The sequence below is a fragment of the Fukomys damarensis genome, unplaced genomic scaffold (assembly GCF_012274545.1).
Source record: "Fukomys damarensis isolate Sample0158 unplaced genomic scaffold, DMR_v1.0_HiC HiC_scaffold_34, whole genome shotgun sequence".
NCBI lineage: Eukaryota > Metazoa > Chordata > Mammalia > Rodentia > Bathyergidae > Fukomys > Fukomys damarensis.
Window position 1 is genome coordinate 6,533,899 of NW_022900946.1, and position 12,362 is coordinate 6,546,260.

The following is a 12,362-nucleotide window of genomic DNA, read 5'->3' on the forward strand; positions in this document are numbered from 1 at the left end:
AAGTGTTTGTAAAGGGGGAGGGAGGAGGGGGTGAAGGGAGGGCAGGGACAAGGGGAAAAATGAGAATCAAGACCTATTACGTAAAGGTACAGAATCCCAGTGATGAATGTAATTGTATTGTATACCTAGATTGTACCAATAACCTCAATTAAAAAAAAAAAAAGACAAGGATGTCCACTATTATCACTCTTATACAATACAGTTCTGGAAACATTAGCCACAGCACTTAGACAAGAAAAAGAAATAAAAGGAATGAGGATAGGAAAGGAAGAAGCTAAATTAGCATCAATTGTGGATGACATGATACTCTACAAGACCCCAAAAACTCCACTAAAAGACTTCTCGATTTAACAACCCAATTCAGTGGCACAGCTGGATACAAAGTCAACACTCAAAAATCAACAGCATTCCTAAAGACAAACAACAATCTCACTCAGAGAGAAATTAGGGAAATACCTTTCACAATAGCATCTCAAAAAAGGAAATACTTAGGAATCAATCTAATGAAGGAAGTAAAAGACCTTTACATGGAAAACTACTGTACTATGGAAAAGGAAATCAAAGAGGATATCAGGCAATGGAAAGACATCCCTTGTTCTTGGATAGGAAGAACCAATATAGTGAAAATGGCCATACTTCCAAAATTGTTATACAGATTTAATGCAATCCCAATCAAAATACCAAGAGTATACCTCACAGAATTAAAGAAAACAATCCTAAAATTCACTTGGAACCATAAGAGAACTAGAATAGAAAAAGCAATTCTGGGCAACAAAGTAAAGCAGGAGGAATCACAATCCCTGACTTGAAATTCTACTATAAAGCTACAGTGATAAAAATAGCATGGTGCTGGTAAAAACAAAACAAAACAAAAAGAAACAAACAGACCTGAGGATCAATGGAACAGATTAGAATATGCGGAAACAACTCCAGACATAGCCTTATCTTTGACAAAGGAGCCAAACACCTTTACTGGAAGATCCTTTAATAAATGGAGCCAGAAAAAATGGCTTCTCACATGCCAAAAATTAAAACTAGACCCGTTTCTTTCACCATGCACTAAACTAATAATGAAATGGATCAGAGATCTATTAAAACAGAAGGGCCAGGGATTTAGCTCAGTGGTGCTGCCACCTGCCTCAAAAGCACAAGGTCCTGAGTTTGATCCCCAGTACAAAAAAAAAAAAAAAAAAATTAAAACAAACACTAAAATCTGCTGGAAGATTGAATAGATAGAACTCTTGAAGACATAGGTGTAGGCAAAGGCTTTATGAACAAAACCCCAATTACACAGGAAATATCACAAAGAATCAACAACTGGGATCTCATATTACTAAACAGCTTTTGCACAGCAAAATAAACCACCAAGAAAATGAAGAGACAACCCAGAGTTGGAAAAAATTTTTGCCAGCTGTTCCTCAGACAAAGGACTAATATCTAGAATATATAAAGAATTCAAGAAAGCAACCAATAACAAATTGCTGGTGTAGCTGTGGGGGAAAAGGAGTCCTTCTCCACTGTTGGTGGGAGTACAGACGGGTGCAACCACTGTGGAAATCATTATAGAGATTCCTCAAAAATTTAGAAGTAGAAATTCCATTTAAGCCATTCCCCTTTTTGCTATCTTCCAAAAGAAAAACATCACACCACAGCGATATATGCACTTACACTTTTAGTGGCACAGCTAAATCTTGGAAACAGTCCAAATGCCCACCAACCAATGAATGAGGTAAAGATGTGTCTTTTTTTATGCAATGGAGTACTACTGTGCCATAAAGAAGGATAAGCTTGAGACATATCTAGCTAAATGGATGCACCTTGAGACCATACTCTTAAGTGGAACAAATTGGACCCACACTTAAATACCACACTGTTTCTCTGGTGTAAGAAATTGAAAGTGTAAATAAGGACTAAAATGCATAATAGATATTGGGAAATGGGAAGAAAATGTTCAAATGAAAAAGAGAAAAAGGGAGGCAGAAGAGGGAAAGGAAGGAAGGGACAAGAAAAAAAAGAAGAAAAAAGGAGGAGAAGAGGAAATAAAAGGAGGGGAAGAGAATGGAGAAAAAAGAAAGAAAATAAATCACGTACAGGTATAAATTCCTTATAATGAATGTTATCATTATGTATTTCTAAAATGTACCAATAAAAAAAAAAAAAAAATCCTAAAGGAACATCACATTCTGCTTGCTCAATATTTAGCAAGGATTCCCCTCTGTGTAACTTACAGTTAACAAGAGACGACTCCATAGTGAAGTTTACATAGTTATGTTATTGAAAGTGATTCTAAAAGAAAGAAAGAAAGAAAGAAAGAAAGAAAGAAAGAAAGAAAGAAAGAAAGAAAGAAAGAAAGAAAGAAAGAAAGAAAGAAAGAAAGAAAGAAAGAAAGAAAGAAAGAAAGAAAGAAAGTGATTCTGACTCAGGAACTTTTAAATAACCATTACTGCCAATTTCAATCCCCGGTACCAAAAAACAAAAACAAAAAACCACTACTGCCAATGCATTGTTACCAGGTTGAGCAGGTATTGTGATTATTAAACTTTCTAGGAGCCTGCTGCTTAGTTGGGTAAGAATATTTAGAAAATACTTAGAGGAAAATACATAGTTTCAGAGCTTGAACATAAAATATTCTGATAATAAAAAAAGATATGAATGCCATGTTTACAAAAATCATCACAAATAGGGAAAGCTGTACATATGAAATCTATACCTATACTGTCACTGCTGTCACTGTTCAGCCTGATCTTCTGGAGAGATATAAAGCAAGGTTAGTAAATAAAGAATTAATTACCCATGCAGGTTGCTTGCTTAAGCTCTTACTTATAATTCAACAATAACGCTTTCATAAACAGCAACACTTTACGGCATCCCAACTTCCATTTGACTCTATGAGATGGCCCACTGCTTACGCATACTGAAGTACAATACAGGAAAAACAAATCACAACTTTATTACAACAGCTAATGACAACTACAATTTTTTCCATAAACTTAAACTTACTCTTCAGTTATACTGTTTAACTCATATATTTCAACCTTATTTTCGGACTTTGAGGTGAGACAAAGTGACTCTTGATATGCTGACTGTAAAGCTTTACAGCTCTAAGATATATTCCTTTAAAAATAATTTCTGAACTAAACTTCTGTGGTTAATACTCTTTAACCTATAAGAGAACAGAAAATTGGGAGTCTGAAGCTGCAAAACTACTACAGGTGCTGAAAGAAGTCTTTATTAGGTCTGAATGATGTAATTTTTATGAACAAAAGCTTTGAAGCACAAGGTAAGATCAATTACACGGCTAAACAGTGACAGTGGGTCTTAACAGTACATCGCAGTTTGCCCCCAAACGAACCTGTGCACACTTTCTACTATGCTAGGCTGCCTTTCACTTAGAAAAACCTCTTCAATCTGTTCCACAAACATATAAACCCAATGCACGCCTTGGTTTGGGTACTTACGTGTGTTCCATTAAGCTTGTATTACCACAACTGACTGTGCAGTCTCTCTGCCCAGACTGGACACAGCTGGGTTTCACAAATGTTCAACTACAGACACACTACAGTGCCTTAAATCTCTTTTGGGAACAAGGCAGGATAGAAGGAAGGGGAAAGGGAAAAAGAAAGAAAGAAAAGGAGAGGAGAGGAAGGGAGAGAAGAGAGGGGGAGGGAGGGAAGAGGAAGGCAGGAGAGAGGAGAGGAGGGAAGAAATAATACAAAAGAGAAATACTGAAAATGCAGATGTTTTGACCTTTCGTATAATAAATAATTATGATTAACATTCAAGCATTTACTAGGCATCAGATGTGTTGATCTCTCATACAGCATATTTTATTTCCTCACAACTATCATTTAAGATTAAGTACATCATCTCTACTTACAGCTAAGAAATCAAGTTCCGTGCTTTGTATCATAAAGCTAATAAACAGGAATCTAAGAATCAAATCTAGATGTGTCTGACATCAAATCCCATTGAACCATTTTACTAGACTGCAGCTCCAAAACAAGCCTACTCTTTATCAGGAAAAGAGGTGAAATAATGATCATCTTTCAGCCACTTTAAGCTGAGCAGTGGAAGACTGATGTATGTTACTATTACCTTGCCAATTTTAAAAGGGCTCTGGCATCCAAGTAACAATGGATTCAATAATTATTGTCAACCAAATGAATGTACCAGCAGTTATCACTCTATAATTTTTTTAAAATTTTCTTCTTTTAGTGATTTATATTTACCTATCCCTCTGTTAATATTCTTAGTTCTAACAAAAACTTTAGGCCTGCTAGTGTATTCCTCCAGCCTGAAATGATTATATCACTGTTGGTAACAGTGAAAAGAGATGACTCCTGAAAGAAAAGCTATAAAGGAAAAATTAATGCTTTGTTCAGAAAACTTAATCTCCTCTTGGTAAATCCGGCCTATACAGTGAAATGTAGTATCAAACGATTTCAAACTTTAAGCATATCCCATGAATACTGCAAAAATACTGCTCTTTTAATTCTTATTCAAAGTTCTTATTACTTGAATGATGAAATAATACCAATAATGTCATTTTTTAAAAACAAAATTTTAAGCCAGGCATGATGGCGCACGCCTGTAATCCCAGCACTTGGGAGGCTGAGGCAGGAGAATTGCTGTGAGTTCAAGACCAGCCTGGGCTACATAGTGAGTTCCACGTCAGTCTCAACTACGTAGTGAGACCCTGTCTCAAAAAACCAATAAATAAATAAATAAATATTTTAAAAAGCCCTTGTACCACATTATCATTATGGAGTTTTATTCTCAAAGTTAAAAAAAAAATTACTAGTACAGGTTTCCATCAATTGATAAATGGATAAAATGTGGTCTCATCATATAATGAAAGATTACTTAGCAATTAAAAGAAATGCAATACATGCTGCCAGGTATGGTAGCACACACCTGCAGTCTCGGCACTCAGGAGGCTGAGGCAGGAGGATCACTGTGAATTCAAGGCCAGCCTGGACTATCCAGCAAGACAAGCAAACAAAAAATTAATATGGGTGAAATGTGAAAACATTACACTGAGTGAAAGAAAGCAAGCACGATACTGTACAGTCCACTTATGTGAAACATCCAGAATAGGAAAAGCCAAATCTATTGACAGGAAGATTAGTGATTTCCTATAGTTAGGAGGCTAAGTGGTGTGGAGCTGCTTTTTGGACTAGTGAAAATATTCTAAAACTGACTGTGGTCATAGTGGTATACAACTTTATGAACAGCTGAAAAAAAAACACTGAATGATATACTTTACATGAATTTTATGGTTATATGTATTATATCTCAATAAATTGTCTTAAAAAAAGAAATTCACTAGAAAAACTCAAAAGGCTAATGAAAAAAATGTCATTGATACTTAAAGGGGAATACAATCTCAAAACACTCCCCCTCCTAGGCAGTCAAATTTTGTCCTTTATAAGTCATCACCAAAATGATGAAGGAAATGAAGTTTGAGAGAGATTGGATTAACTGATGTCTGAGCTCCTTTTGACAAAGCTCATCTGTGGTCACTGGAGCTAACATGGCTCAGGGGAAATGGCTTATCATTTAATAATTTTCCAGGATTTCACAAATGAGTCTGTTTTGGCAGCTCACAATTTTAATGTTTTAAACCAAGGTCCCAATTTGTAACTAGGTTCTATCTGTGTTTCTTCAACTATTATGAGATAATGTCAAGCACCAAAGACCCCTAGGTGAGGTCTAGCCGCTGGTGTAGTGGTATCATGCAAGATTCCCCTAGGTGAGGTCTATCATGAATTCCTGTGAAGAGGATAGGGTAGCAGGAAGCAGAATGGGAAACAACACCTCTATCTGAAGACTTTCACTTCCCCAGGTGCCAAACCCCTGCCATTGAAAACTTTTATTGGTACCCAAGTGTCTTTAGACCTGACGGAAGAGAAACTTCCACAAATGCCAGCCATCTCCTAAATTTAAGCAGGTAGGGCTTTGTCCTACCTCTGACTTTTCCATCTGTGAAGGACGGGCAGTGGGCAGGGAGAGGACAGAGAATCCTGTATCATAGTATTTAGCTGATCTGTGTCCCCCAACTCAGTCCTCCCCAAGTCAGGAGTAATCTGACTGACAGTTTAGGACAAACAACTGAGCGTACGAGGTTCAACTTTTGCTTTGGAGAGCATGCACCTTCCACAATGAAGTCTTATAAATACAGGTCCCCAGCACTACCTGGGACGGCTAGTTAAGTCTGTTCAATGTCAAGGTCCAGTCACATTAAATTTGCTTGCCCCCAAATACGGATCACACCACAAATACAAATACAAATCTACTTTATCTGTAATAAAACTATATTTAGGCCCTAATTTCATTAATCTTTTTCTTTCTCAAATAATTCAAAATACAAGCAGGGGACTACATGTCAGCTTCTGAGACTCTTTAAACACTAATATTCCACCTGAACAATTTAAAAAAGAAAAAACAAGAAAATATTTTCAATGATGAATAAGTTAACTTACCATAACCACTCTACAAAGAAATTCTGAATAGAAAGAACCATATGCTTCAAAGTGACGTTAGTAAACATCTAAATCTCTTTATAAAGAACTCTAGGATGGGTAGGGGAAGAGTAAAAAGGGAAAAGAAAAAAATGTGAGAGAATGAAAAGATGAAAATAAAGTGTTTGTAGATGGGGAGGGGAGGAGGGGGTGAAGGGAGGGCAGAGGTAAGGGGAAAAAATGAGAATCAAGACTTGTCATGTAGAGGTACAAGATCCCAACAATGAATGTAACTGTACTGTATCCCTAAAATGTACCAATAAACTCAATTAAAGCTGAAAAAAACTCTAGGCAAACTGGGCATGGTGGCCAAGGCCAAGAATCCCAGCACTCTGGGAGGCTGAGGCAAGAGGATCTGAACCCAGCCTGGGAAACTTAGAAACTTAGCAAGTCCCTGTCTCAAAATAAAAAAAAAGAAGGCTCAGGGTGTAGATCAGTGTAAAGGCTAGCGATTCAATCCCACTACAGCAAAACAAAACACAAGTGAAGAATTTTAACCTCATTTTATATAAATAAATAGGACAGGCATGGTGGTACATGCCTGCAATCCCACCACAGGAGGATTGTCATGAGTTCGAGGCCAGCCTGGGCTACAATAGAAATGCCCTGTCTCAAACAACAAACAGAAGAGGACTTGTCACCATTTCTCATGATGGAATCTTTACAATAAAGATTTTCCACTTGAAAGAGAAAAGTAATATAAATAAGTAAGATATATGTAATATTTCAATAAAAAGTTTTCTTTTTTTGCAGTGCTGAGGATCAAATGCAGGGCCTCAAGGATTCTAGGCAAGGGCTCTACCAGAGCTACATCCTTAGCCTCAGTGAAACCCAAATCTCATGTGCAAAGCAATGAATGGGGGGATGTGTGGAAATGACCATTTTATACAGTCAAGTATAAAATATCTAAGGAATCAAATTAAGTCATGAATCTCAAAGTCCTTCAAAAACTATAAAACATTACACATGAAAGATAATGTACTGATGTCAAGTCCCAGTAACTGGCACGTATCTGACCTCAGCATAGCAGAACTATGTAATTTTGCCATTATATTCACCAACATTTAATATTTTTTGTTACACTAATAAGAGACTTCTAAAGGTCCTTATTAGAGTGTTTTTCCCCATGTAATTTCCCCACACATAAAATGTGTTTCACTGTATCTGCACAAGCTTGTGCCTAATCCACAAGCTATTTCAACAAGTACAGGAAATGTTATTACACACAAGTGAAAATAAAATAAATGTACATTGTATCTAGACCATATAAGAAAAATAAACTAGGGGCTGGAGACTTAGCTCAGTGGTTCCAGTGCCTGCCTTGCAAGGGCAAGGACCTGAGTTTGATCTCTGGTTAAAAAACAAAAACAAAACAGAAACAAAAAACAAAACTAAACTAAAAATGCCAGTCCAAACTCTGGTCCACAGTCTTATGGTAATACAGTTTATCAGGATTATCAGTTAGGGTTTTAGAAGTTACTCTGAACAGAGTAACTCTGAATAGCTCTTGTTTGATACTTCATTTCCTTCTAGTGTAGTTCAAGTAGAAGCTAAGACTGGAAGAGAAGGAACAGTGTAGGAGTGATGGCTAAAGACAAAACCAAGAAGGAAGGCATTTATTAAACTTGATCTAAGCCTGGATGTGTAATTTTTGATGTCTCCTTTTTCCCCAAAACACCTAATAATGAGATGTAATTTCTCACAGTAACAATTTCAGGGCTGAAATTCCTCTAAACTAGAAGACCAATACAGCAATACCTTTTATTGAGTCTTTGTCAGCACTGATATATGGGGTAGGGCGTGGCAAAGCTGGCTGGGGAAATAAGTGGGACCTGTCATTTGTAAGATCCCAGAACAACACCAGGTAATTCCCAGGACCTCATATGTGGGATTTCTCATGGCCTCCCACAAGATGTGGACAACACGAGTGTCAGGAGTAGTCCAATACTGTGACTCTTCATGGTTGTCCACTCTGTCTTCTAGAGCACGAAGTACTTTTATTTTTCCTTTCCTCTTTTTTTGGCCCAAGTCTGCTCTGCAAAGGCAGTTTTTTCCTTACTCCTTCACCCCTCACTTTTTAAATAACCTTTGTTGTTTTCGGTGTGTCTCATCCAATTCTTTATTCAAGGCAAGAAGAACCTGGAAGAAATAAGCTTAAGTGGCAAGCCATTTCGAAAGGCACTACCCTCTAGCATCCCTGTTCTAAATGTTTTACATGGATCGACTCAGTTAATTAACAAAATAACTCAATAATGTGGCTATCACTATTATCCTTAATATACAGGAGAGAAAGACACAGAGGATAAGGAAGCTGAGCTAAACTCACAGATCTATTAAGTGATGAAGTTTGGATGTGAGTCCTTTCCCTTATGTAGTAGTTCACTGCAGTGGTTTTCAAACTACATTCAGTAGAACCTTGCAACTCCAAGTTCTACTTTAAATATGTTAAAATTCATATTTAAAATTTCAATAAAACAGCACAGTCCAAACTTCTGTTTTGTTGTTTTTTGAGACAGGGTTGCATTATGTACATCAGGCTGGCCTCGAACTACGTAGCTAAAGCTACCCTCAAACTCACTGTGATCCTCCTGCTTCAGCCTCCTGAGAGATGAGACTACAGGTGTGTACCACCATGCAGAGCTGCAATCAAAACTTTTATCGAATGAGTGTACTGCAGTAAATGCATTAACTTATTGCTGCCAGGTAAAGTCATTTTTGTACAGCCACTAGAATGAATCTAGTCCTCTTACCTCTGAGATCTTACTTGAACTTCCTATAATTATATCATTGATTTGGAAGATGTACCACTGAAATGTTTTGTTTTTCTCATTGAGTTTACTGGTACATTTTAGGTATACAGTACAGTTACATTCATCACTAGGATCTTGCACTTTTACATGACAGATCTTGGTTCTCATTTTTCCCCTTATCCCTGACCTCCCTTCACTATTTACAAATACTTTATTTCCATTTTTTCATTTTCTCATATTTTTTTTCTTTTCCCTTATTTCCTTTATTTTTGCTTCTTAAACTCAAGATGGTATCTTTCTGCTCAAGTAAAACTATACAGTGACCAATAAACTGAGTAGGAGGCAAAGTTGAGGTGCATTTTATCACACATAGCACAAGGGCAGAGCAGTGAACAAAGAAACATATCCCATTTACTTTAAATTTTAAGGAGTCCATTTTCTAACATATTTAAGGTAAAGAATATGGGTTAGATATGATTTTTAAATTTTCCCTCCTTGTTATGGCTGTCTAGATGTCCCCCCAAAGTCTCATGCGGTCACAAGTGAGGTCCACTGACTAGTGTGGCATAGTTCTGGGGGAAGATAATGGGAAGGCCCACTCTGGGTGTGAGTGCTACCCACCCTGAGTGCTCGCAGCCTGAAAAGAATACAAGGGACAGAAAGAGGGTTGCTGCTGTTGCTTGCTGCTTATTACTTTGCTACCCTGCTGCCTTCTGCCCACTAGTTTCTCCTCTGTGATGCCACTCTGCCGTGCCACTCTGCCTCGGAGTCAGCCAATTATGAATTGAAACCTCTATCAACTGTGAGCGGAAAAATCCTTTCTTCCTTTAACTTTGGGTGTTGGGTCTTCTGTCTCAGCATAGAGAAAAGTAACTAAGACACTCCTCCTACCACTGTTTCCTATTCTTCCTGTTTCAAGCAGCAGATACTTAAGTAAAGGGTATCCTGAGAGGGCAAGGGAAGTTATCAGAAGTCATCCCTGCCACTCCACAACAGCCACACACCCTCACTGTTGTACTCTGGACCCTTTGCCCACAATCCCCTGCCATCCCTCGATGCTGTATCAGTCGTTCCACTTTAACCAGTCTTCAGTTTTACTGGTTCCACTACTTCACTGACCATATACTATACCATTTTCTTACTGCCCAACCCATCAGCTCTTTCCATGATTCACTTTCACTCTTTATCTAGCTGAGATTGATTCTACAAACCATCACTACAACACACTTGGGCCCATAATCTAACACCCTGACTGCTGTCGTTTTGTTTCATGTTATCTGGCAAACCCCAACCTTGAGTGAAACTTTCTACTTGCTCTTACGTTAGAATTTAGTTTAATTTCTAAGAACATTTGAAAAATTCACCTATCTCAGCTACACTGGTTCCAAGGGAGCTGAGCACTACTAGACAAGGTCAACAGGGTAGAGAGGTTGTCACCCCACATGTTCATGGCCACCAACTGCCACCAGGCTTCGATGCTGCCAGACAACCCTACTCTGTTGGCACGTGCTCTATGCAGACACTTACCTTTTTCAAACAATTTCTACTTCCTTCAAACCTTGGACTACTTGTTCAACCCATGTTGGTGGCCATTCAGAGCCAGTGACTTTGCCTCCAAAGGGGGAGTTGTACTTATCCCATTCTTGCTTTCTTTCTTTTGAATGTAAGAGGAGCTTGCCCTTTTCTGTCTTCTCGGGAACACTATGCCATTACTGCTCTCTTCTAGATATGTAAGTTTCCTCTCTCAATTATATCTTTCTCGTGTACTTTCAGTTTGTTAATCTACTGGGATTCCACCTAATAACTTCTTTACAAAAAGGACTTCTGGCTGGGCATTGTGGCACATGCCTGTAATCTCAGTACTCAGGAGGTTCAGGCAGGAGGATTGCTGCAAGTTCGGGGCCAGCCTGAGCTGCACAGTCAGTTCAAGCCAGCCTGAATAGTGAGATCTGTCTTATAGAAAAAAAAATAAAGATTTCTGTTAGAACGATGAAACCCTTTCGCTCCTCGATAAGTAAAGCCTGAAAGTCTCAGAAAAGAAGTCACCACACATATAATGAAGAATTTAAAAAATAACAGCAACAGTAATAAACTGGATATCACATATACAATTGCATAAATTATGTGGAATCACCAACAGTTTTAGAAAGGAAGCCCACAGTATCACCGAACCCTAAACCATCCTGATACTTTCTTATATGCGTTACATTTAAGAGCTCTGCTAAATTTCTACAAGCAAGAAAAGTAGCAGAATTCTTCAGTGTTTTTAATAACCAGTAAATGTGACAGCATGATTTTGTTACTAGTTCTACACTGGGGGAGAGAAGAGAGGGACAAAGAAGAAACAAATGTCCCAGCTAGACTTTTTGTTTTTGTTAAAGCTAAAAATATCGCAGGATAAACGCAGAACCACCGATAATACTTAAGCAGTAAGTTTGACAGTACAGTGATACACTTTTATAACACATTATTCCGGGAGAGAAGGTAACATTCCCACTCCCCAAAACTTCCTTCACTTGTACTGAAGCAGTTAAAAACAAGGATCGTTTCTTAATTCTGAGCAGCTCTCCTAACAGCGTTTACATTAATTAAAGGTTTGGTCTCACAGGTCTGGGGGAGGAGGTAAGGGAGAGAGTGTAAAGAGCAAGAGAAGAGAAGGGGGGCGAGAAAAAGAGACAGACCGCGACCCAGCGACCCAGACCGGGCTCGGGAAATGCCGCCAGCGCATTCACCTGGGACACCCTCAGGGAAAAATGCCCGCCTCTTTCCTGAGGGCACCACCTCGCCTCTCTTACAGCGGGCCCTGCAACTGCTGCGGGGCTGCCCACGTCACGAATGTGTCATTTAATTTTGTAACTACTATTACGATCTCTACGGCGTTTTTGTGATGCGCTGGAATGAAAGATGCACCATAAGATGAAGTTTATTAGTAGTACCGTTTTGGCTCCCGGGCCTAAAATAGAGTAAAACTATAATCCCATACGCTTCAAAGGGAAAATCGGAAGGCACAGATGTCTCGCAGCGAAGCGGGCAGGGAATGGGCCCCGGCCCCGGCCCCCACCCTGCCCTCCACTCCCCGCCCCAGCCTTCA

The 12,362-nt window shown here is 38.6% G+C and overlaps 1 protein-coding gene across 1 annotated transcript in view; it reads right to left on the reverse strand.

The window, feature by feature from the left end:
• Mosmo (modulator of smoothened) overlaps positions 1–12,362 on the reverse strand; it is a 57,992-nt gene that overhangs the window by 44,458 nt on the left and 1,172 nt on the right. The gene's annotated exons all lie outside the window — the stretch shown is intronic.